General features: G+C 41.3%; 1 long non-coding RNA gene across 1 annotated transcript in view; it reads right to left on the reverse strand.

Moving 5' to 3' along the window:
* Window positions 1-388: 388 nt before the first annotated feature.
* LOC127483555 (uncharacterized) overlaps window positions 389-26,600 on the reverse strand; it is a 194,712-nt gene continuing 168,500 nt past the window's right edge. Inside the window, exon 4 of the long non-coding RNA XR_016218937.1 lies at window positions 389-794. This is a non-coding gene — a long non-coding RNA (uncharacterized LOC127483555). The remainder of the gene's footprint in view (window positions 795-26,600) is intronic.

Below are 26,600 nucleotides of genomic sequence, written 5' to 3' on the forward strand. Positions count from 1 at the left end.
CTGCCTTTCAAATAAATAAAGAAATATTCAATAAAAAAGAAAAAGAAAATACTCCAGACAGAATGAACCACAGAGCTGGTACTCAGAAAACATTAATTGAACACTCTATTTAATTGAAAAGGACCACTGAGCCACTGCCCCGACCTCTAGACACACTATATTTTCTGGCACAAGAATTGAGACACAAAGGTACCTGGGAAATGCCATACTTAAAGTGGCATTTGTGCAGCACAGGCAGGAATTCAGTGAACATATCAACTTCCTCATACCATTTATTCACCTGATGAAAACTCAAGAAGTCTCAATTAAATTAGGAACCTCTGTGTGGTACTCGACATCTCTGAGCCAGTTACTAGAGGATGAGGTGGTGATGTGAGAGTAGGCATCAATCCAAGTGCTAGAAGTGACCACAACCAAGCAGGTCTTTCCCTGTCACACAGACATTCACCCATAAGAAGTGCTCACTGAGAGCCTGTGAAGCATGATGCTGGAATCCTCTGTAACTCCAAGTCTTCATCCTGCAAGAGCTTCAAGACTGTACTGGGGGCAGTCACGCAATCAACGACTGCACAGTAAATAAATGCTTTTAGTATTCGTAAAAGCATATTCACCCTGCCTACCAAATTATTCATGTTCATGTTCATTCACGCACTCATGGATCCAACACTGATTGTCCACTTATGAAACTTCAGACTGGATCATATTGGTAGAGACATCATTCCAGTGGCGACATAAATGAGTATGGATATACATAGATGTGTTCCAAGGAATCTGGATGGATGGAAGGATTTTACCTGTAAGAAAACAGCAAGGTTGCACATAATCTCAGTGGTGAACAGGTATACCTCACTCTTGAAGCCATTCGCATGCATGAGCTCACTTATTAAATCTCCTGTGGCTACTTTATAGTTCCCATTGAAGAGTAGGCAAGAAATATTCTCCTGAAGAAATTAGGGACATTTATATATAAAAATCATAGTTGACATCTGTTGAGGGTTTTTTTTTTTTAAAAAATAGGGCAAAGGCTATCCTAGCTGTATCATATTTTCTACTGTTGGATATAGAGCTCACTCTAATCCAGAATGATCCTGAATCTGAGGCTTGACTGCATCTGCAAAGACCAAATAAGGTCACATTGAGAGATTCCTGGTGGAAATATCTATTGGGGGTACAGTTCCAACCACTCTGGAGGACAAACGTGGTCTGGAAGACATCATGAGCAGGGCCTCACTGGAAGATAAAGATGGGCCCTATGGTGGGGGCTGCTGTGGTGCTGCAGCCAGCTGGAGATGAGGCTGGGCAAAAGAGGATTTTCAGCAAAGAAGTGGCATTGCTTGACCCATTGGAGTCTACTGACTCTGTAAATCAAAAGGAGGATGGACTAGACTGAGCAAAAACTGAGGGAGGAAAGGAGAGAATGAGGACGTGAGAGAATCCTGGGTAAGGGCCAGTGGCTGCAAAACCAGTTCTGCTTGGAGAACTATGCAAAGGCCATGGGAGGGTTCTCCGTTGAGGTGAGAATTTCCTATCATCTCTGTTGACGTCTCTCAATCTTGTGTCCCTTAAGCCTGTGACCATATCCTAACTGGATCTTCAATATAACCAAAAAACAGTTAAACATTTTTTTGTGTTTTAAACTAAATAGAAATGATAAATCAGTTACTGAAATTATGTTCACTTTACTCCAGTGCATCAAATGTTATATAAGGGTATTGAAATCAAATAGATTAAACAATCAATATTAATTGATATAAGCTGTGAAGTAAGTTGATGATTCTTGAGTAACTACCATGTGTAACTTTTCCAAATACATGTCTGTGCCTTCGGATTAGTTGTTTATATGAAAATGTGATTGACAACAGCCTCATAAAATCACTGCAACGTTCCCTGCCTTATTACTGCCATAAATGCCTAGCATTTACCACCTGCATAATGAAACTTCCAACTGCATGCAAATTATTACCTTCAAATGCTTTAAATTTCATGTTGTCCAAAAACAGCAACATTATCAAAGGCAAATGAATTTGATACAAGTATGCATACTTTTAGAAAAATGTACAGCATTTCATTTCCATGATAATTGCAAATTCTCTTGTTGGGAATCAAATTCCAAATTAAGAAGTGTAGTTCTGATTACTTTTGCAGACTACAGTAAGAATGACTTCAATTTGAGGTAAATACTTTAAATTATTTTCAAACAGAGCTGCTTTTTAAATTTGACTTCTAAGAAACATGTATTTATTAAAAGAATTTTAATGCTTCCTTACTCCTCACTTACTACAGATTATACTTCCATTAGAACATTAATTGCTCATGCTTTATTTCATTATTTGTGCTTCATATAGCTGCCTTAATAACTAAGAATACTCATGAAAAAAATCTTCATAATTTTTCATAGTTGGATTGCGTAATTTTCAAAAGTTTGCACACAGCTCCAGCAGTATGTAAGAAGAAAAAATTATTCAGATTGTCATATTTTCATTATAAATTCCACTTTGGACAAGCATATAGGTGAATATGCCTATTTAGTTTTTTCCCCTTTACAGTTCTTTAACTTTTTCTTTTAGTTATAATGTTTTTATTATTATTTAGTTATAATATTTTTAAAATAACATCATTTTTTCTTTTAGTTATAATATTATTTTAGTTTTAATTCTCGAGTTTCATGTTAGTGCTTCTTATCAGGTTTCATTTTAGAAGTCAATGAATAATAAATGTTTCATAAGGCTTCTAAGAGAAGCTTGCAAAATCCATCAGCTTTGCCTTTTGATGATGAAGTTTAAAAATAATGATTAATTTACAACAGATATTCATTCCTATATCTTACAAAAAATCCCCAATTCCTTTACACTGATGGATGTATGTACCATAAAACTATAAAGAAAAGAAAGGACTGGAAGATACCAAGTTCGGGACAGTGCCGCCCTTGCAGCTGGTGGCAGATGGGATAGGGCAGGACTTCGCACTGATTCATCCAGATCCCTGACTTTCACTGGATGAGGAACTCACAGGTTGAGGCTGTGTGTTTCACTCTTCATCTTAAATGCTTCAACTATGTTTGAAACATGTATCTTTTATGTATTCAGTATTCAGCAAACACAATTTGTGTTACTTTGAATGAAAGAAGAATCAACAGACCTCAGGCGAAAAATGTACTGGGTCCTTATAAGAAAGTAATAGTCATGGCCACCTTGCTCATTTGAGAGTTGAGTAAACTCTAATTCTTAAATATCTTCCTATAACTCTACTATCCTCAGTTCATTTACTACTGAAATGTGCTCCCCTCCCCAAAGCAGTAGGCTTGCAAATCGGATGGATTTCACTCTTGGAAATCACTCTCAATAAACATTGCTATAGCACAATGAGAAAAATTATCTTGAAATTTTGTGCAAAACAATGAAATTGAAGATAAATTAATTTTGGTGCAAACATTTTTGAAAGCCATGTATACTCTTTTCATAATATGCATTTCTCATGTACTTTTTGAGGTACTCTCATACTCAATTGTAGCTTAAAAACATTTGAGAGTAACATAGCTATTTAGGTGTTTGTTTTGGAAAGTGGTTTTCCCTCCCCCAATCTCGTTTGTGTTTTCTAATCTTGTTTTGACTGGAACAATCTATCCTAAAATATAGTTCCTAGAACACTAGCACTGAAGGGTGTTAATAGGCATCACATATAAAAAGATTCTGTGATCAAATAACTGTGGGAAATACTTAAGTGAAGTTTCAGAATTACAATATGCTAATAAATGTCTTTAACCTCATTGGTTAGTGTGTAGCAGTCCTTCATGTATGAGGATCATCAAAAACTTCATCAAAAACATGCATTATGAAAAAAACTATGCAAGGACTGCAAACATTTTTGGCACCAAAATAAATCTATCTTTTAATTCTTTTTCCAAGAACTTTTTGAATTTCTATCAAACTTTCATAGACTACTTTTCTGGACTGATATTCTCCAATCATATTTCGGAAAATATTGTCCTGGCTGTCATTCTTGCTTCTTGGTCTGATTGTGTCGACATGGGGACAAAGCTGCTCTTTTGTGGGGGCGAACTTGTGTTAACCAGGAGAGGTTATCTTTTCTAGGTTCTAATTCAGAAGAAGCTACCTCATTTTCTATGGAGCATCTTATCCTTCATGCAGGCTCTGAGAAAACACTTTCTTACTCTCCACTCATGGTTTTTTCTAAATAGATGTCTCCAAGTTCTTGCAGACCAAATCCAGCGTGGCTGCTCTCTGCGTGCTCATTCGTTGTTAGAGACGAACAGCAACCACGATGTAGGTGCTGTTATGAATCTGAGACTTTGAGACTTTGGCAATGACTGAGAACTGTTGCTGTTTGCACTTTTCTGTGCTTCAGGTAAAAGATCTGCTCCCTCTTGTCCTTTCAGATCGGAGCTTTTTTAGTGAGCATGAGAAGACACGGCTCAGCTCATGAATTCTATCCAATATGTTCCTCTGAAAGGTGTGCTATGCAGAGACACACACTTGAAGTAACTGACCTAATAATCCCTTACTTCTCTCCAATGAGGACAGGTTTGGTTGTGTACAGATGGCTTGTGCTCCTAGGGAAACCAGACTTCAGAGATCTCAAACAGGAATGAGCCTTATGTAGCGGTACTGTCAACCAGCTAAGTTCCTGGTAACCAGAGTTGTTGTTCTAATTATCAGTTGAAGCTTGAACTTGAATAATACTAATAATACATAATAGATTTCCTTTCCTTCGCTCTATATAGAGGCAGTACAGGGAGATTGTTTAAATATATTTTGTGAAATATAAATTTATATTTAAGTTAGAGTCAATTTTATCACTATATGTATATATATATATTAATAAATATACATACATGAGAGGTCTTCAAAAATTTCATGAAAAATGTGTATTATAAAAAAAACACAGGATTTCAATCTTTTGCACCAAAATAAAATTTATCTTTGAATTCCACTTTCCATGAACATTTTAAAAGTCCCTTCATATTTGTGTGAGTGAGTGTGTAGTGTGTGTGTGTGTTGCATGTGTGTAGGTAATATATATATATATATATATACACACACACACATACATACATTCATACAGAGGGAGAAAAAGAGAGAAAGCTTTTGTCATCATTTTTTTTCACTACTAAACTGAGGGAAATTTTTAGCTGGATATGGTTGAGGATATCCTCTTTTTGTTTGTCTGAATTTGCTTGACTACATCTTTATTGCTGCATTTAGTCCCTTGTCCCCTTTTCTTTTTTAACTTGGTATTTTTTTAGATAACATTGTAAATTTATGTTAGAGTCTAAGGCTTAATATTCCACTAAATAAAGTCTTTGTCCTTCTCGTATAGTAAGACTATTGTTACCTTACCCTCTGGCCTCTGAAATGTAGGTTGCATATATAGTTGAAAGGTGGACAGAGGGAGACACTGGTTCATCACCAAATACCCACCACACCCAGGACTGGGGCGGGCTGAAGCCAGGAGCCAGGAATTCCATCCAGGTCTTCCACATAGGGAACAGGGATCCAACTACTTGACCCATCCTCTGCTGTTTCCCAGGATGCACATTAACTAGAAGCTGCTATCAGGACAGGAGTCAGATCTTGAGCCTGGACACTCTGATATGGGATGCAGGCTTCCCGAGTGGTGTCTTAAACTCTGCCCTGATCTCAAAAGTCAATACACATATAAAATTGAAATATTTCTGGGGCATCAATTGCCCTTCCCTCTCGACAGCTAACATGGAATGAGAGAACAGTTTCTCTCTCTGTCCCATCAAGAACCTGGTCTTGCTGGGCTCAGAGAGCAAGAGACTGAGTGAGTCCTACAGGAGTGGTGGTTCACAGCTGATGTGCTCCCCTGCCCTATCAAAGCTGCACTCCCTTTACAGTGATCTTCAAAGAGATGAATGAGGGCACTTCAGAAAATTCATGGGAAAATGAAATTCAAAGATATGTTTATTTTGGTTAGAAAAAAATTGCAAAATGCATGCATTGTTTTTTCATAATATTCATTTTCCACAAACTTTTTGAAGTTTTCTTGTACAGTACGTTACTTATAAAAGCTCCATCCCTGCTGGGAAGTCAGACAACTGTGATATAAGATGATATTTCCATACATTAATATTTGGGTGGGAAAATGGAAAGAAATTGGAATGGATCTTTCCTTCCACTTTTTTCCCTACAACAAAGCTAAAGCAGCAATTAATGAGCTCCTCTTTGTGCTGAACACTGATTGTCATGTGCTAGAATAGTCCTGGAGCAGGTGCACAGCCACAAGGAGGGTCCCATTGTTAGCTTTTTGATGATGATTCTCAGGAAACTGAGGCCCAGAGAAATTAATACAACACCAAAGGAGGAGCCCAGATAGAAGGCCAGATCCCAGGCACCTACTCATGCTACTCTGTTCATACCTTCATGGCCTCTTTCTCTGGAAAGAACAGAAAACCTCATCAGTCCTCACAAAGAGTGACCTGAAGCACTACACAGGACAAGCATAGTCCAGAAGGGATTAGCTTCTAATTTTCATTAGTTGTCCTTGCTTGTTGCATTTTCAAAAACACTCAACCTAGGACTTAGGCCAGACTCAATGTATGTTTGATACCTATGATGATGATGTTTCCTTACAGTACATTAATCATGTCATTTTCACTGTTATTTTACATAAATACATTTATTCCCTTAAAATTCACACAGCCAACTGATGGAGGAACCATCAGTGCCTGAATTTGTATTTGATATTCTCTCTTCATGAGCACGTGTCCTCCAGAGGAAGTTTCAAATCTTCATCATTCTCTTTCTCACTTTTACATATCTTATCTACCTTTCTTGGTTTCATTTTAGTGAACATGCTTCCAGTGATGCCGCTTTTCTGTTCAAATCCTTTCAAAGATTCTCCAGTGCCTGTAGGATTAAACTCAAAGAGCTGGTGGGACAATTTGTTTCTCTAGACTGAAGGAGGAGTCTGACTGCCCCATGCTAAGGAGTGGGGGCTGTCAGCTCTCATGCCTGGGAAAAACTTTGGGCAACTTTTGTAAGACTGCTTTTCTAGCTTCCATCAGCAAAGTCTCCAAACTTCTCCAAAATAAATTTAGAGGTCATACATCCTATGGATGGTGTCATCTGCTCCAAATTTATCTTTAAGTCCATCCACAAGGACTCAGTCTATCATTCTATATAGATTTCATTGGTACCCTGTCACTGGATCCCTCACTCATGCTAGTTACTCTGCGAATTCCTACCTACCTAAAGAAAACGAATTACCATGTTTGCAGTTCCTTGGCATATTGTGGATACCCTTTCTCTGGTTACCAGTGGCCCACATGAATTCTGTTCCCTACAGGATAAAGTAATGGATTCCTCCAGGTGCCCTTGGCTGCCAGATTTACAGGCATGGGACCTAGGCTCTGCCACTTCAGTCCTTGATTCTGAAGAACATGATAGTGTGAACCATTAGATGGGTTGGCGCCATCTGTCAGCAGCTGTGGTCAGCGAATTTTTAGGTCCTCATTGACGGGGAGGCCTCTCTGGGGAATGTGGTTTAAGCTAAACTCAAAGATGAGAATGTGTGGAGCATGGGAAAAGCCTAGAGATAACAGTCCCAGGATTAGGGAAGAGCAATACCCAATAACAAAGCCTCAGATAAAAAAGAGAGTTTGGGATAAAGTCAGGGGGAAACCACTGAGATGATTAAAGGCCCATAAATATGAGTCATAGACAAAGGATAGTGATCAGCTGTCTAAAAGAGGAAGTCAGAAAACAAAGAACTTTATCCAGAACAATTTCTCCACTGAGGTTTCCAAAGTAATTTTAGACTTTTTCTGCTCTGGAGAAAATTACTCCCTGGGTACCTTCTATTAAGCCAGCTTCATCCTGGGGAGTTCAGTCTGGTTCTGGGCTCTAGAGTTCCAACAAGGTTCCAGTTCATTAAATGTGAATCTTCTTCTATCACAGTTCTAGGAACGCAGGTTGTGTTGGCAATAGTGGAAGACTCAGGTGGACTACAAAATGCCAGGTCCTGGTTACACAAAGTCTTGTGGGAGTGGGGGTGAGAGCTGAGGAAATAGACTGGGTGCAGGTAGCCTAGCATACCTAGAATGGAAATGTCCTAGTCCTAGCTCCTTTAAAGTTGAAAAAAAAAAAACACACTGACAATTTGGGGGAAGGGTATTTTCTCTGCATTACTCACAATGCTAAGAGATTTACAAAGATTATTTTATTTAAACTCACAGCAGTTACTATTGCTGCTGTGTTATTTCAGAAAAGGACTTTGGGGCTGAATCATATAGCTTGTAAAGACTGAAATCCAAAGACAAAATAGAGATTATATTCTTCCTTTAGCACCTGCTCTCCTAATTCTCTCAGCACAGCATTTAGCCACACATGGTAGATTTTATTTGGCTGACTAGGTTAAATAAGTAAGATCTTCCTTTCTTCACCTAATACTGTTTTTTGACATCCCTCCCCCAAATTTCTTCATATTAACCTCACAAGTATCATCTCATTATCTCATGGCTAGAAAGTGGTTTCTCAAGTTCCAGCCATAGGATCTGCATTCTAGCTCACAAGTAACATGAAGTAAAGAAAGCAGCACCAGCAGACTGTCTAAATGGCTCATTGGGCAGAACTCTGTCACATTGGCCATCCCAAATATTTAAGAGAAGTATACAATGTTGGCATGTTAGCTATCCTAGAATTTATTTATTTATTTTTATTTAGTAAATATAAATTTCCAAAGTACAGTTTATGGATTATATTGGCTTCCCCTCCCCATAATTTCCCTCCCACTCGCACCCCTCCCATCTCCCACTCCCTCTCCCATTCCATTCACATCAAGATTCATTTTCAGTTATCTTTATATACAGAAGATCGATTTAGTATATATTAAGTAAAGATTTCATCAGTTTGCACCCACACAGAAACACAGAGTGTAAAATACTGTCTCAGTACTAGTTATAGCATTACTTCACATTGGACAACACATTAAGGACAGATCCCACATGAGGAGTAAGTGCACAGTGACTCCTGTTGTTGACTTAACAATCTGACACTCTTGTTTATGGCGTCAGTAATTTCACTAGGCTCTAGTCATGAGTTGCCAAGGCTATGGAAGCCTTTTGGGTTCGCCGACTTTGATCTTATTCCAACAGGGTCATAGTCAAAGTGGAAGTTCTCTCCTCCCTTCAGAGAAAGGTACCTCCTTCTTTGATGACCCGTTCTTTCCACTGGGATCTCACTCACAGAGATCTTTCATTTAGGTCTTCCTTCCCCCCCCCCCCCCAGGGTGTCTTGGCTTTCCATGCCTAAAATACTCTCATAGGCTCTTCAGCCAGATCCAAGTGCCTTCAGGGCTGATTCTGAGGCCAGAGTGCTCTTTAGGACATCTGCCCTTCTATGAGTCTGCTATGTATCCCGCTTCCCATGTTGGATTGTTCTCTCCCTTTTTGATTCTATCAGTTAGTATTAGCAGACACTAGTCTTGTTTGTGTGATCCCTTTGACTCTTAGACCTATCAGTGTGATCAATTGTGAACTGAAGTCGATCACTTGGACTAGTGAGATGGCATTGGTACATGCCACCTTGATGGGATTGTATTGGAATCCCCTGGCACGTTTCTAACTCCACCATTTGGGGCAAGTCCGATTGAGCATGTCTCAAATTGTACATCTCCTCCCTCTCTTATTCCCACTCTTATATTTAACAGGGATAATTTTTCAGTTAAAATTTAAACACCTAAGAATAATCATATGTTCTCCCTGATCGGTGACAACTAACTGAGCACCAAAGGGGAAACCTGTTGAAGTGAAATGGACACTATGAGAAACAGTGACTTGATCAGCTCTTGTCCTGACTGTTGATGTACAATGTAATACTTTATCCATTTTAGTATTTTTTTTGTTCTAGTACTATTGGTTGAGCTCTGTAATATCCTAGCATTTAAAGCACAACAGATTGTAATAACAACTTTGAGATATAGTGAGGGTTAAATGGAGTTTTCTGCCAGGCTAAGCAAGGGAAACACAATCAACAGAAGGTATTAAACCCAAATCCCATGGATGGGGTTTTATAGCAATGAGCCTAAGAATCCAGACTGGGCTTGTAATCTCAGTTAAGCCTACAGACCAGTTGAGTCTAGAAGGTGCAATTGAGTCACAGGCTACAAAGATCCCAAAATTATCATCAGAAGGTTTTTTGGCTATTTTGGTATGCTTTCTGGAAAGTATGGATTTTTCTTCCTTGGTCTGGGGCCCTAACTATTTGTCTTCTTGCCATCTCCTCTCTTTCCAACTCAGGGTCAGTAAATCCTCATTTACTAAGCCAGGAACAAAAGCAAAAGAGGTTGAGAATGGGAGTTGGATTAGCCAAACTACAGCCAGACCAACTCCTCATGGGCAGAATCTGTCAAACTAATTTTCTTATACTTCCCTGAAGGTCTGATACAATGCAGAGTGTGGTTCTGTAACTATAGGTAGGGACTTAGATTCTGCATTTCTAAAAAACTTGCAGTAGATGCCAAGGATAAAGCACTAACGCGAGTAGCATTGTCCATGAGTGACAGCTCCTTCTCGATGCCTAACCAATTAACAAGAGATTCCTCATTTAAAATAAATTCTTCCTACTGTTTTACAGTATCTCAGTAGCCCATTTATAAGAGATAATCCTCCTAGAATTTTGTAACAGGAAGGGTGGCTTCTTCCACTGCCCTGGCTTGTGGAGAGACCTCCAGCTGGTTCTATTTAGCGCTGAGACTGTAAAGATTGAGGTTTTCCACTTGAACCACCACTATCCTCTAGATGTCACCCCTCGGTTGAAGTGACCTATCAGTGAGTCGTTCAGCAAGGGATTGTGCAGTATCTCAGGTCAGCGGAGTTCTGAGAAGTGCTGAACACTGCTGCTGTAGAATCCTGGGGGTTCAGGGAAATAATATATAGGAACAAAAAGAAAAATAGAAAAGCGTCTGAAATTTTACCCCATCTTCAAGCTAATAAGTTAGCCTGCTATAGTTTCATAGATGCTAATAGGAAATGTAAGACTCTGAGGTCAGAAATAAAAATGTTTCTATCCATTCATTACAGGTAGCTTTAGCTTCATGTTCACGTTTGGTTTCTCCTTGTCCCCCATGTTCTACATGGGCCATGAAGAGGCAGGCCTGGGTTTATGCCGTACATGCAGATGGGCTGTGTCACAGCTGGAGAGGTTTAGGAAACCTCCAATCTTATAAAGGGCTCTGCGAGCAAACCTCGTCGTGATGCAAATAAAGCCTCTAACCCAAAGCAAGACAGTAACTCTGTCTTCTAAAGCTGTCTGCCCTGCAAACATCCTTGAAGAGAGGGGCCGGCGCTGTGGCGTAGTGGGTTAAAGCCCTGGCCTGAAGTGCCGGCATCCCATATGGGCACCGGTTCTAGTCTCAGCTGCTCCTCTTCCAATCCAGCTATGGATCTGATTCTGATCTCTGCTCTGGCCTGGGTAAGCAGTAGAAGATGGCTCAAGTCCTTAGGCCCCTGCACCCATGTGAGAGACACAGAAGCAGCTCCTGGCTCCTGGCTCTGGATCGGCTCAGCTCCAGCCGTTGCGGCCATCTGGGGAGCGAACCAGCGGATGGAAGACCTCTCTCTCTGTCTCTACCTCTCTCTGTAACTCTGTCTTTCAAATAAATAAATAAATCTTTAAAAAAATAAATAAAAACATCCTTGAAGAGATAATCCAGGACAAAAGCTGTCTCAGATATGGAGACTCACCCTACAACACAGGTAGATATAGAAAGGTGAAGAGAAGAGGCAAATGAATTCAGGAAGAGAAATGGACGTAAGATTTAACATGGGACATCTGTTTAGATTGTTGCTTTAGTGACTTCATCAGCAACATTAGTAATTTGTTTCCTTTTGTTTGAAATATTTGTGTGCCAGACTTGTTAGGGAAATTCTTTGGAGATTTTTTTTTTTTTTTTTGAGGGGGAGGGATGGTTCAAAGAAAAGAGTGTGGTTATTAGAGATATTTTTTCTGAGCTCTTGTTTCATTCCTACAGCAGTAAACAAGAAACATTAAATTCTTCAACATATCGATGCTCCCACTAATCAGCAGCTGAAAATTCAGCGCTTATCGTTTAAGAAGCATTCCCTTAGCAATAAAAACCTCTTTACTGCATCTTCTCTTAATGAACAGTGTGTGCGATATCCTTCCCCTGGAGACACACCAGAATGAGCAGGCAGAGACCAGCATCCTCAGCGGCTTCCAAAAACAGCCCCAAAGGAAACGCCAAAGGCAAAGGACATTGGCCCTCTCTCTGCCCTCCACCCACATGCTGGATGTGTTTGTTCTCAGTGATATCTGATGTGTCTCTTTTTAACAGAACAAGACTCCCCTACATGTTTCTCACATATAAGAGACTAACGATCCTTCGAGGTGCAAGCCAAGAGCCAGGATTTTTGTTGTGGTTTTTGTTTTTGCCTTTTCCTTCTTCAGGCAGCTAGTTGGGGGGAGTACTTGCACAAGAAAATGAGTGGGGACTCCTTAGTCAACTTCACAGATGGTTCCAGCTTGACTCATTCTAGTGGGACATCTCTGGATGTTCTTAAAGCTGGAATCAAGCTACACTTAAAAAACATATCTGCAAATCCTTGAAGAATGGAAAGGAATTGAGACTACATTGGCTTAAAACTATTAGGACATGCGAAAGGTTGAATTAGAGTTGGTTGGCGACAGCAGTTGGAGTAAGTACCCTGAGAGCTATGACTTTCCATTTCAACCTACAGGTATCCCATTTTCAAGTCTCTGCAGCAATGAGTAGCTACTTAACCATTTGGTTTGATACATACAAGGAATCTTCAAAAAGTAAATGGAAAGTATATTTTATGAAAAACTCCACATGATTTCCACATTTCTTGCACTAAAAGAAAGTTATCTCTTAATTTCATTTTTTCACAGACTTTTCAAAGGGCTCTCAAATGTTTGTGTGCTTGTTGAGGGCTTTACAGAGGGAAATACCAAAGTCTTTTGATCTATTAAAAAAAAAGGCAATTTTACTTGTGCTATGTGAAATTAGTCTAAAGTTGCACCTGGATTTCTCCAATGTGTATCTGCTTCACAAAAGTAAAAACTTTCACAAACTGAGAAGTAGCTAATAATAATGAGTCTGGTAAGAGCTGCAATCATTTTTTTTTTTTTTTTACAAAAAGAAAAGTTAATTTTACTCAAACTCATCTAGTTGGATTAAAATTTGATTCAATATAAAAAAATCACATAAATTTTTAAAAAATATTTACTTTATTTATTTGAAAGAATGACAGAGAGAGGGAGAGACAGAGAGGAAAAGAGATCTTCTGTCGCTTATTTCTTCCCCAAATGGCTGCAATGGTGCTGAGGCTTGGCCAGGCCAAAGCTTGGAACCTGGAGGAGACCATGCAGGTCTCCCGGGTGGGTAGTAGGGGCCCAAGCACTTGGGTCTTGCCTCCTGCTTTCCCACATGCATTAGCAAGGAACTGGATCAGAAGCAGAGCAGCCAGGACTTGAACCTACACACCAGTATGAGATGCCAGTATCCCAAGCATAACCCACTGTATCATGCCAGCCCCAAACTAATACAAATCAACTGTCTTTAATAGTGATGCTAATTATCAGATAATTATTAAGACAAATTTTTTTGCAGCTTGCTTATTCTGACCTTGACCAGATCTTCATGCCATATGGAAAAAGCAGAAGTAACTTAGGAATAGATATTATTTTTAATAGAGACAGCAAACAGGTACAAATGTTAAGTTTTACTATTACTGATTGCTAAAAGACCACAATGGTATAAATTCATATTTTTCCTGTCCTTTTATAGAGATATTTAAGGATATTCCATATTTTCCTTCAATAGTAGAAGAATACAGTGAAAATTATTTCATATAATGGAGAACTATTTTTTTAGCAAATTACAAATCACTATTCTGATCTTCTGAAAGAATCAGAAAATAAGATTGTGTCTAACTGATGAAATGCAGTTAACTTTGAGGAAAAAAAAATTTTAATGTCAAAAACAAGTAAAATAATTTGGTTCAAAACAGATTAAAATTCTAATGTGGTTGATTTGCTCATATGAAATTACTGATTCCTGAATTGAATTAGTATCTATTGATGCTTTCATGGCTGCACTGGATTTCCTGTCCTTTCTTCCATTTACTGGTTGTATGGCCTTGGCCAAGGGAATTCTCTAAGTCTCATGTTTCTCAACTCTTAATAATAGTAGTGACCATTAATTTATGTTTACAATTTGTTGGGTACTATTAAAAGGGCTTCAAATGAGCTAACTCATCTATTACTTTAAACAACTCTACGAGGTAGGCGCTACTATTATCAATCCATTTCCTCAGATGGGGAAATTGAGACCCAGAATGATTAGGGGATTTGCCTGAGATCTTGCCACTGGGGGAGAGGCCACAGACTTGAAACTGCATGGCTGCTCCAGGGCCCTGACTTCCCATGCCTGTGTGGAGTCCTCTGCCAATACTTCCTTAGGTTGTCAGGATTTCACAAGAACATGCTGGTCAGTCATGTAACCCCATGTTTGGCCTGCAGGAAGTATCAAAACACTTATGTACACTCATCAGCCACACAAACGTCCTGAGACTGATAACTAAATCTTCTACAAATGAGTTTACTGAGTACAACAGGTCATGACTCATGTGTGCCTTAAGCTAGTTAGATGTCTCCCAATTTCCCCCTTGAGAAACTTCCATGTTTCTATTGCTGGTGATATCATTCTGTCCCTCCCCCAAACATCCAAATTTAAAACTGTTCATGTATATTACAATAATACTAGTGCACCTGTCATCTAGCATAAGGCAAAGAACAACACCAGTATCTTTGCCCATATGCACACAGCGCCCACGTACTACTCCCTGATTACTCCTACCCTGGAGGAAAAGTGCTGCATCTAGGAGCCTGCTCCACAGAGCTGCAATGATGAAATCACAACCATCTCTTCACTGTGCAAAGACAGTCATTCACCAGAGCTTCTCATCCGTCCTCACTGAAAAATCTTCATGTCTTCATCTGTTGATGGACACCTCAGTGGATTGCATATCTTGGGTGCTGTGAACAATGCTGCCATAAACATGGTGGTGCAGGTATTTCCTTGTTATAATGATTTTATGTCTGGGATAAACACCCAGCAGTGGGAAGGCTGGATCACACGGAAGTTCCTGTGTTATGTTCTTGTTGCCTCTGCTGCAAATGACCACTCACCTAGTGGCCTAAGCAACAGAAACTGGTTCTCTGATAGTTGAGACATCTCATGTCAGTTTCGCTGGGTGACCGTTACCATGGGGGTTGGGCTGGTTGCATCTGGAGATTCATTTCCTTGCCTCTGTCAGGTTCTCATAGTTCCAGAATTCCTTGGATTGTGGCCCCTCCCTCTATTTCCTATGTGCATTGCTACAGTCTCTGCTTCTAACGTCATATCATCTTCTCCTCTGACTTTTCACATGTCCCTCTTGTAAGGACTGGTGTGATATATCAGCACTTCTGGATGATCCAGGATGCTCCGCCCATCTCAATAGGAGGTGTGAAGTCCCTTTTGCCCTATAAACTAATATTCACAAAGTCTAAGGAATAGGGTGCAGTCATATTTGGAGGGGTCACTATCTGGCCTGCTCCACTCCTATCCTTTTCTTCCTTCTTTCCTTTCATCCTCCCCTTCAAGGGCTAGCATCCTAAGCCAGATCGTCATTTACCTCTCAGAAATTGTAATTACCTCCTAATTGGCCCACTGGCTCAGAGGTGAGTCCAAAGTAATATTGAGAAGTATACATTTTCCCTAGGCAACAACTGATGGGCGTGTCAAAAGATGCCATGGAATATTTTTAGTTCAATTCTATACTGAGTTGCTAACCTTATTTGCTGTGCATGGGATGTATAAATGCGTTCCAAGGTTTTACCTATGTGGTTTTTTTTTATTTCTAGGCAAATATCCACACCAGATAGAAAGAGAGGGTATTGCATTGTCTTTGAGTGCCATTTGTGTTGATTGGGTCAGCATATTTGCTTCAGTTGTTCCTCTCTGTTATCAGTCCTACAATGTAAGACCAAAACCATGCCTTCAAAATTTAAGACACTGGCTATTAAAATAAAAACAAAAAAATGCCATTGGCTCCCAACTGCCAACAGTCATGATTCTCAAAGTATTCATGATGAAGATCAACTGGGACTCCTGCTACTCCAGTAGCGTCATAAATGCGAAATGCAAGGTCTTCAGCTGCAGGCACACTTGGTGCTGCACCTAGGAGCTGTGCACCTGTGATTAGAATGCATGTCCTCTTGGAACTTTTGTTCCTGAGTCTGCAGTATTTATTGTGGCAATAAATGAATGTTACATGTAAGGCACTTAGCACAGCACCTAGATATGGTGGCTGCTCAAAAATCTTAGTCCCCTTCCTCTCCTTTAGTAAAACATCATGCTTTCTATAGAAAACCGTGAAATGTTAATCACACAAGTCAGAAGCAACATTTTTAGCAGACTCTGTGAATATGCAATACGAAATATAAACAATAAGGACAGATTCTCAAGAAGAAAAATAGTTGGAATTATACCCAATTAGCTAAGTCTGTATTTTGGGCTAAATAATCCTTTGCTGTATTTTTATTTGCTGACATAGACTAACATTTGCTAGAAGATGAGCAATACCAATGAGTGCCAAGTATTTAAGAAAAACATTTTGGTTTAAAAAATGGCACAAAATGGGAAGAAAAAAATCCCTATTCACTAATCAGGCTTTTAATAAATTGAGAAATCCAACATTATTTGATTTTAACTTCAGAACGGTACAAGTCACAAAATCAAAATATTCTGTGGGAGCATGGCGTGAAGAAGCTATCAGGTAAAATCCAAATTGCTCGTCCTGACCTTCAAAGTGTCCTCCAGATCGGTACCAACTGATCTCTTCAAAGTTTTCTCCCTGGAAAGCCTCTGTTGTAGTCAGATTAGTCTGAAGGCCCCTGGCTAATTGCCTTCCTGCTTATCACTGCACCTGCTTCTCTGTTATTTCTATACCAAGGTGACAAACTCCAATGCCACAGCTCCAGGCCAAATGCACTCTTAGACTAAGCAGATCTTAGGGTTTTTGCAGAGAAGTTGTAACCCTAGAATTTGGTATAAAATTTTCTAATTTTTAAATAGGTACAGTCTATTAAAGATGTTTTAAAATTCGATGAGTCAAAATGAACAAACAAACAAACAAACCATACCTGCAGGCTACACTGAAGCCTGGCCTCTAATGAGCAGCTCTGATCTTTGCAAATCCTAAGTCTCCCTCTGAGGAGCAAAAGTCTGGAGCAATTTCATCGCCCTGTGAGTTTGACTTCTTCAGGACTCAAGTTCTTCTGCTCCTCTCTTTAGCACTTGTTTGTGGGCTGGTTAAAACTGCTTTAATGTTTCTTTTCTTTTCTTTTAAGTTCCTGGAGAACAATGATCATATCCTAAAAGGATTTTGGTTTTGGATTGTTTCTCTAAACTCAGAACACACTGAAATTGGTAAATAAGTAAATTGCTCACATCAAAGCTTCTGTTCCAAGTTGTGTTGACATAATGATCATCATCTGTTTATCCAATAAATTTAGTATTTTTATGTATATTTATTTACTTTCCCACACTCTTTGCTATTCGGAAGGAAGTCATCTACAATTTTTCCATCATTACCTTAATTTAAGGAGGAGAACATCAACAAATAAAGATGAAAACACTTGAATTTGGACATGGGGTTTATTCTTTTTTTGGAAAAAACAAAGTTATTTATTTATTTAAAAATAGAGAGAGAGACAGAGTTCCCATCCTCTGGCTCACTCTCCAAATCTCTGTGGGAGAGTGGGGCAGGGACAGGCCAAAGCTGGGAGCTGGAAAGTCAATCCAGGTCTTCCATGAAGGTGGTAGGGTCACAACTCCCTGAACCATCACTGCCTACCTCCCTAGGTTTGCTTTAACCAGTCAAAGTAATGCATTCTTTTGTGCACATGGGGCCTAGGAAAAAGACGCTCGTGGCTGGAATTCTTTGGGAAGCTTTCTGTGTTACTATTTCTAATTTTCCTCATTGTTTTTAAGATATTGTTACTTTCTGGTGTACTGAAGAGAAATCATTTTGATTTGTAATATCAGAAAAATCTAAAATGAATCCAGTTAGAACAAAACTAAATTATGCAGGAATCATAATGGCTTTTGTATTTTACATACCATAGGTGGCTCTTATTAGTATGAGGAAATTGAGAAATGTCTATGAGAGTACTTCAAAAAGTTCGTAGACGGGCCATCAAAGAAGGAGGTATCTTTCTCTGAAGGGAGGAGAGAACTTCCACTTTGACTATGACATTGTCTAAAAAAGATAGGAGTTAGCGAACTCAAGAGGCTTCCATAGCCTTGGCAACTCATGACAAGAGCCTTGGGTGATTACTGACGCCATAAACAAGAGTGTCAATTGTTAAATCAACAACAGGAGTCACTGTGTACTTACTTCTCATGTAGGATCTCTGTCCTTAATGTGTTGTCCAATGTGAATTAATGCTATAACTAGTACTCAAACAGTACTTTACACTTTGTGTTTCTGGGTGGGTGCAAACTGTTGAAATCTTTACTTAATATATACTAAATTGATCTTCTGTATATAAAGATAATTGAAAATAAATCGATGTGAATGGGATGGGAGAGGGAGCAGAAAATGGGAGGGTTGCAGGTGGGAGGGAAGTTATGGGGGGGGGGGGGGAAGCCACTGTAACCCAAAAGCTGTACTTTGGAAATTTATATTTATTAAATAAAAGTTAAAAAAAAAAGTTCATAGAAAATAGAATTTAAGAGAATGTTTATTTTGGTGCAAAAAAATGTTGAAATCCATGCCTGTGACGGGGTCAGCAAGAAGTTTCCATAAGATCCATATTATGAAAAAACTATGAATGAATTTCATAAAATTTTGCACCAAAATCAACACCTTTTAATTTCATTTTTTACAGACTTTGTGAAGTACTCTCATATGGGTTGAAACAAAATCTCTGTTTCTGTTTTAACTCCTCCTACCTTTCTGTCCTTAAGCCACGTCCAAGCAGTCATTTCCTAAAATCTCTGTCAGTCCACTATTGGCTTCTGTCCTTGTCCAAAGAGCTGTTCAAGTTGTAAAGCAAAGCACTTCTACAGCCATTTGGGGCTCTCGCCCTTGACGGGTGGTAACCAGGCACAGTCTGAGAATACAAGCTTTATACAGACGCTGCAAGGAGGCTGGCGGGGATGGATTCATTTCCAGAGCCTCCATTTTCTTACCTGGACTTAACTAATGGAGGCTCCATGTGAATTAACAGACTTATATAAACAGCAAGCATAAGGAAATGACAGCTATTCTCCCATCCCCTCCTCTCTATCTTCTGAAGTGAGAATCTAAAGAATACGGCCCCTCTTCTAAAAGAGTGTGGAATCTGGACAAAGGTGTTTCTTTCTTTCCATATGCCATCTATACTCATCATTTCCCTCTGTGGAGCTACTTCAAATATTGTTAGATGTTTCACCCATTCATTTATTCATTCAACAAATATTTGCTTCCCTTTGAGTCATTCATAGAATGAACAGATGAAAGTTAGGAGATACGTTATTACAGTTAGTGCACTGCAACATAATCCAGTAATTAGAGTGATGATGTCAGAATAGGCTATGTTCCTCTCTGATTAGGCAAACTTTTAATACAGGAAGGAAGACAACTTACTGGTTATGGGTAAAAAAACAATGGGAAAAGGTTTACATAGCCTCATTTAACCATGAATTAACTATAAGCCTGCGTTAGAGCCACTGGAAAAGGAAGTCAAAATCATATTAAGGTGTAAAGCAAAGGACAGATGATACAGGATTTTGCTTTGAGACAGATCCTTGCTGAAGTCCGAATATCCATTCATTCATGCGCTCATTGCAGGCAATGGGCCTGCCTCCCCGATGTACTCAACACGGGGGATTTGTCTTCAATGAGTGACTCCAGCATTGCCTCCAGCTGAAGCAGGGATACCCACATACTTACCAGTGGACTCCTTATCTGACAATAATAAGACAAAAATAAAAGAAGTTTATAATTTAACCTCAAAATTGGGAAAATGAAGGAATAAACTATAACTGGCTTCAAAATACAAAAGATTTCACTGAGAAAAATGATGAAAGGTTTTAGATTACCATTGTCCAGCAAACATAACAATTGATGGAGATAGACAGAGAGACAGATAGACAGATAGATAGATATTTGACGAACCAAAGGAAGAGATTCTAGAGTGACACTGAGGCACTAAGGCACCAGGGATTCCTGGGAAAGTTCCCAATTTTCCACCCAGGAGGTTTCTGCAAACTGAATGATCTGTCACTGGCAGAGAGCATTGTTCCAACATCCATCCTCAATGAAGGTGTGTGACACATAATTATAAGGTCAAGAGAAAACTTTAAGGACACTTCAGTATCATCTGTCTCGGATATACTGCACAAGAGATTTTAAAAATCTGCAGAGAAATAGTTTACTTACTGCCCGTTGATGTTACATCATTCTGTCTTTCTTCCAGCTATGGGGTTTCTTATGTAGATCCTAACTTCCTAACCGGAATACAACTTTTCTAGACAGTTCTGGGTGCCTGCCTGTTAGGCAAAGCTGGGAGTGTTAAAAACCCACATGGAAGTTGCTTTTCCAAGTCTGATTGCATCCAGTCATTGTCTGTGCCCAGTAACAAATGACAGAGATCATTTGCTTTCCTCTTTGTCACCCCTCGAAATAAATTTATGCCAGTAAATTCTGTCTTTTCAATGAAGGAGAATCATTTCTATTTTTCTTTATCGGCAAAGGACTTGTATCATTATGGGTCAGGCTTTTCTGTGTGGGATGCACTGACAAGGGGAGATGAATGGCCTGGGATTGAAACTGAGGACAAGTCTGCTGGGGAGTGACAGTTACAGCAGGGCTTCTTCTGTAGTCTCCCAACAGCCATGCAATTCATCATCCGAACTGGAGAACTTCTGAGAGTGATAGGCTGAGGAGATACACCTAATTACAGCAGGACAGCAAGGCTAAGCTGGGACCACCCCAGACACACTTAAATGTACTCTCACCGACTTGTACCCCAATTTCACATGCAATAAAAGCAGCAGGAGGACCACTTCAGATTCTTTAAAAACTGAGATTGCTAGTGTGTGAGTTGCACGCACCTAGAATTCCAACTTTGAAAACGTGTTACTCTGAAACCAGAAACGATACTGACATGCAAGATTAAACGTATTCTTACACAGATCACCGAAGAGATGCTGATCGGCCAGGACACTTCTGTCACATTTTTCCTTATGATCAGAGAAACAGTGTTAAAAAAAGAAACCTGGTAATGGAACTGCCAAGGTGCATGAATTAGAATTTTCTGAGCTCATCTCCCATCGGAAGATTATGATTCTTGGCCAAACACAAACGGTAAACATTGCATTCCCCTTTGCACATCACAATATTTTGTGGTGGAGGCCAGAGTGCTCTGAATCAGAAAATTAGCCCTCATCAAATCAGATGAAATGCTTCCATTGCTTATCAGAAAGCAAATTTTCTGGGTAACCCTGGCACAGCATCCCTGAGAACCATTCTTTTTCGAAATCAGCATAATTGTTTTTCCAGTATATATTACTCTCCTGAGAGATGTACTTATTTTAAATACCAGATGTTCCTGCTAGCGAGTACGGAGAGAGCATCCCCTCAGCTGCTGTCATCAGCCTTCCTTTGCTTCCCTTTAACACCTTCTGCACTTCCCCTTTCTCCAGCAGCCAGCTCAGTTAAGACACCCAAGCACTGCCCTGGAGGCCCAGTTTCCTCATCTGTGAAATAAAAGGCTTACACTGGACCATACGTTGCCTCGCTTTCTATTTCTACAAGTAGATCTCACTGGGACCATTTCAAAAACTTTCCCAGAAAAGCTTCTGCCGTCCTCACCTCCCTGCTTTGATTCACTAACACAGGGTGCCACAGCATTCTGCTCTGAGCACCATTTTCCCACCCAAGGACTCAGCTCCAGGAACCAGAGGGGCTCTTCGTTGCTGAATCTATCCAATCCGGACTTCTTACAATGGAGCACGGACATCCGGTGACCACTTTCCCAGTGTCTTCCCAGTTCATCTTGGCCCCTTGCCTCAGAGTCCAGGGATACCCATCTCCTGTGGGCACCTATGAGAGTATCCAGCCCAAATAGCTTGCATTGATGAGACACAATTTTTTAAAGTTTCCACAGTGTGTCTTTGCTTCTTTTCCAATTTATGGCACCTTTTCCTTCCTTTACAATTGTCATGGCTATTATATATTTCAAGACCCAAGCATCTCTCTTTAAATATTTTACCTTAACCTCTGTATCATGACTATGTGCTTAGTTGATTTCCCTCTCTTTTTCATATAATGCTAGCATTCATTTATCTATCTGTTCAACAAATATTGGGGAGTGCCACTCATGGTGTATACAAGGCACTAAGGGAAAAGCTATGAACCAAAACAACCAAACACAAAATTCCCATCCCACAAGGAGTTTCCCTCTGATGAGGAAGGCAGATGATGAGCACTGAATGAACGCTAACGAGTACTAGCAGTAGCAGTAGAAACCATGATGCAGTCGGGAAGAAAGCGACTGGAAGGCAAGTGGAGGAGGCCTCACTGAGAAGGTGGCCACTGGGAAAACACCCAAAAGACTCAGGGGAGCAACTCACCTGTTAAATCTGGAACAGTTTTTTTAGGAAAGATTAGCGGCAAGAGCCCAATGGCGTGAACCAAGTTTGTGTAACAGCAAGAAGACTGGTATAGCTGGAGCCCAAATCCTCCAGTACTACCTGGGCCTTCATATTTTCCACAGTTCTCCTGTTTCCCTCTACCTCTGACTGGACTCTGGGGCCTCCTTACAATCCTGCAACTGTGTAAAGCACCTTTGCACTTGCTGCTCATTCAACTCTAAACACTCTTGACCACAGAGCCTCCTGTTTCCTCTCTCTATTTTGGATTCTGCTCAACTATCACTTTGCAGCTTTCTCCCTCCTTGCTTGGTTTTAGTTTTATTTTTATCCATAGATGTGATTCTATGTGCATTTGTGCATTGTCTGTGCCCTGCTGCTAGCGTGTTGCTCCAGCTGTTTGGCTTATTGATATAGTCTCAGTACCCAGAGCATTTCCTAGGCCCTGGATGACGCTCAAGTATCTGTCTGACGTATGGGTAACAGATGGCCATAAAATTCAACAGGGCCTTCCAAACCCAAACTAGCAGCTTGAACTTTGTAGTCTTCAGTAGCATGTCTTAAGTCTTAAACCTCTGAAACAATTTGGGAAGTTGATTTACCCAATGGCCTTCATGACTACCAAATTATTTATATTTAGAAATTATGGACAGACTGGAAAGAGATTTGCCTAGAAATTCCAATGATAATGAATGTAAGCTATAATTCTCTAGGAAAAGAAAGAAAACAAGAAAAAAAAAACAGACAATTTCTGAGCTGTTATTGTTGTGGTCAACAAGAGAATAGGAGTGATACTACCAGGCCAAACCTCCACAAACAAAATTAATGAAATACTGAAAATGCATTCATCATGACAAACGCCCCAAACAGCACTCCGGCCTCAGAATCAACCCTTGGGGCATTCGGATCTGGCTAAAAGGCCCATGGGAGTCTCACAGGAATGGGAAGCCATGACACGGTGGCAAAAACAACCTAAATGAAAGATCCTGGTGAACAAGACCCCAGCGGAAGGAACAGGCCATCAAGGAGGGAGGCGCCTTTCTCTGAAGGGAGGAAGGAACCTCCACTGTGATACGGCCTTGACTAAACAAGTTCAGAGTTGGTGAACTCAAGGGGCTTCCATAGCCTAGACAGCTCATGGCAAGAGCCTCGGATGATTGCTGACGTCATGAGTAAGAGTGCCAATTGTTAAATCAACAACGGGAGTACTTGGTACATGCTCCCCATGTAGGATCTCTGTCCTTAATGTGTTTTACTATCAGAGTTAACGATAACACTACTTGTCGCTCCCCCTCTTCGTGGAGGAACGACACAGGACCCTGCGCTGTTCTTTCATCTGCTCGGCCCTCCCCGGGTTTGCTGCTGGTTCTTCCCGGGTTGGCTACTATCCCTTCCACCTCCGTGGAAGGGCAGTTCCCCCTGGCCACATTCCCCACTTCCGCAGGGGAGCGGCACACCGCCGGCCGGTTCTCTCGGGGGCTGCACGGGTTCCCTTAGATGTTCCCCATAGATGTTCCTGGTGCATGCCGTCTCTCTCCTCCTTTATAGTCCTCCTCCGCCAATCCCAACTCGGCTGCCCACACGCCGAGTACGCTGCTCTCCTCCAATCAGGAGCAAGTCCTACAGTTTATTAGTTGAACTGGAGGCAGCTGTGCGGAAGCTGTTTACTTCTCTCCCAGCGCCATATTGTGGGAGAGCAGATGCATAGAATAAGTCTTAATTCCAGTAACTCAGTCCAGTCCGGATTGCTCCCCACAGATCCCCCTTTCTTTTTATTTTTTGGCGTTGATACGCGCCTGTCTTCAGTGTCCCGCGGCACACACTCTGCTCTACTTGCTAGAGTTGCCACAGGCTCTTACAAGTCCTATCAATCAGGCAAACCGAATCCGGGTCCTCTCTTCGCCATGTTGTGAGGAGGTTTTTAGGCGCTGATGCGTGCCTGTGTTCGGTGCCCTGCAGCGCATGCTCTGCTCTGCCCGCAGGGGCTTACAAGCCCTAACAATCAGGCAAACCGAATCCAAGCCCTCTCATTGTTGTATTGTGGGGAGGCCTTTCTGATGTTAATTCGTGCCTGTCTTCGGTGACCTGCGGCGCATAAGCTGCTAGCCGCCGCAGGTGCTCATCGTGCTCATCGCCTCACTTAATCAGGCAGACCGAATCCAAGCTCTCACATTGCAGTGTTGTAGGGAGGCCTTTCTATTTCTCTATTTCTCTATCTCCGGGCATTCCTATTTCTCCCATTTTACTTCTATCTTCCAGCATTCCTATTTCTCTCACTTTACTTCTAAACTTCTGTTTCTCTTATCCCCGCAGCTTCCCGCTCTCATTCTTATCCCCGCGGCTTCCCGGCTGCGCCCGCCCCGAGGCTGCTTCTCGGCAGCTTTCCGGCTCTGAGCCGCTTCAGCCCGCGCCTCTCTCATCTGCGAGGCTTCGCGGCTCTGCGCGGCTCGGCTTTGCACGCACACTCTGCGGTCTCCGCGCTAGCCCCGCGTTCCCTATGTACTTGAGCCCCGCACGCTCTGTCTGCGCGCGGCAGCCTCCGCGAGTCACACAGCGTAGCTTACGTGTCCGCCACTAGCATTCAATCTAAGTTCCCCGGGCTAGCCTGGCGAATTCAACCCAGCATACGTCTCCGCCCCACGGTTTGGCTTCCCGTCCTTTGCTCCCCGGGCTAATCAGACGGATCCCAATCTGGCTTACGTTTTCAGCTTCTGGTTTCAACTTTTCGCCCCCTATTCCCGGGCTAACTTGAGAATCCCAAAGTGGCTTTCGTATCCGCCTCGGCCTACCCCCCGCGGCTTCAATTTCCCTAACACTTTTCTCTACCCGGTATGTTTCCCTAAGTTTTCTTCCAACAATATTCCTCCCTCATTTCTCCTGGCCTCTCCCCACAGTCCGCATCCGAGTCTGTTTGTTCTAGCTTTCACTTTCGCTTTCGACCTTAGAGATTTCTCCCAGCTTCCCCCCGTAGTCCATATCTGAGTCTATGCCTAGGCTTTCAATAGCTTCTTCCGGCACCTTTTTCGTCCGGCTTTTCCCTAGGCTGTTTGCTAGTCTCTCTCTCCGGTAATTTCCCAGTTCTTCCCGTTTCTTCCCTCTTAAGTTTGCTATCCGACCTAGGTTTCCTAATCCGAGTCATTTCTTCCCTCCTAAGTTTCCTATCCGTCCTAGGTTTCCTATCCGAGTCACGGCACCATTATGTCGCTCCCCCTCTTCCTGGAGGAACGACGCTAAACCCTGCCTAGGCTTCATATCCGAGTCACGGCACCATTATGTCGCTCCCCCTCTTCGTGGAGGAACGACACAGGACCCTGCGCTGTTCTTTCATCTGCTCGGCCCTCCCCGGGTTTGCTGCTGGTTCTTCCCGGGTTGGCTACTATCCCTTCCACCTCCATGGAAGGGCAGTTCCCCCTGGCCGCATTCCCCACTTCCGCAGGGGAGCGGCACACCGTCGGCCGGCTCTTCTCGGGGGCTGCACAGGTGTTCCTTCAGCTAGATGTTCCCCTTAGATGTTCCTGGTGCATGCCGTCTCTCTCCTCCTTTATAGTCCTTCTCTGCCAATCCCAACTCGGCTGCCCACACGCCGAGCACGCTGCTCTCCTCCAATCAGGAGCAAGTCCTACAGTTTATTGGTTGAACTGGAAGCAGCTGTGCAGAAGCTGTTTACTTCTCTCCCAGCGCCATATTGTGGGAGATCAGATGCATAGAATAAGTCTTAATTCCAGTAACTCAGTCTAGTCCGGATTGCTCCCCACAACTACTAGTTGAACAATACCCTATACCTTGTGTGGTTGTGTGAGTGCAGCCTGTTGAAATCCTTGCTTAGTGTATACTAATTTGATCTTCTGTATATGAAGGTAATTGAAATGAAACTCGATGAAGGGCGGCATGGG

Source organism: Oryctolagus cuniculus, chromosome 13 (assembly GCF_051225735.1).
Source record: "Oryctolagus cuniculus isolate XC-2025 breed Fujian yellow rabbit chromosome 13, ASM5122573v1, whole genome shotgun sequence".
NCBI lineage: Eukaryota > Metazoa > Chordata > Mammalia > Lagomorpha > Leporidae > Oryctolagus > Oryctolagus cuniculus.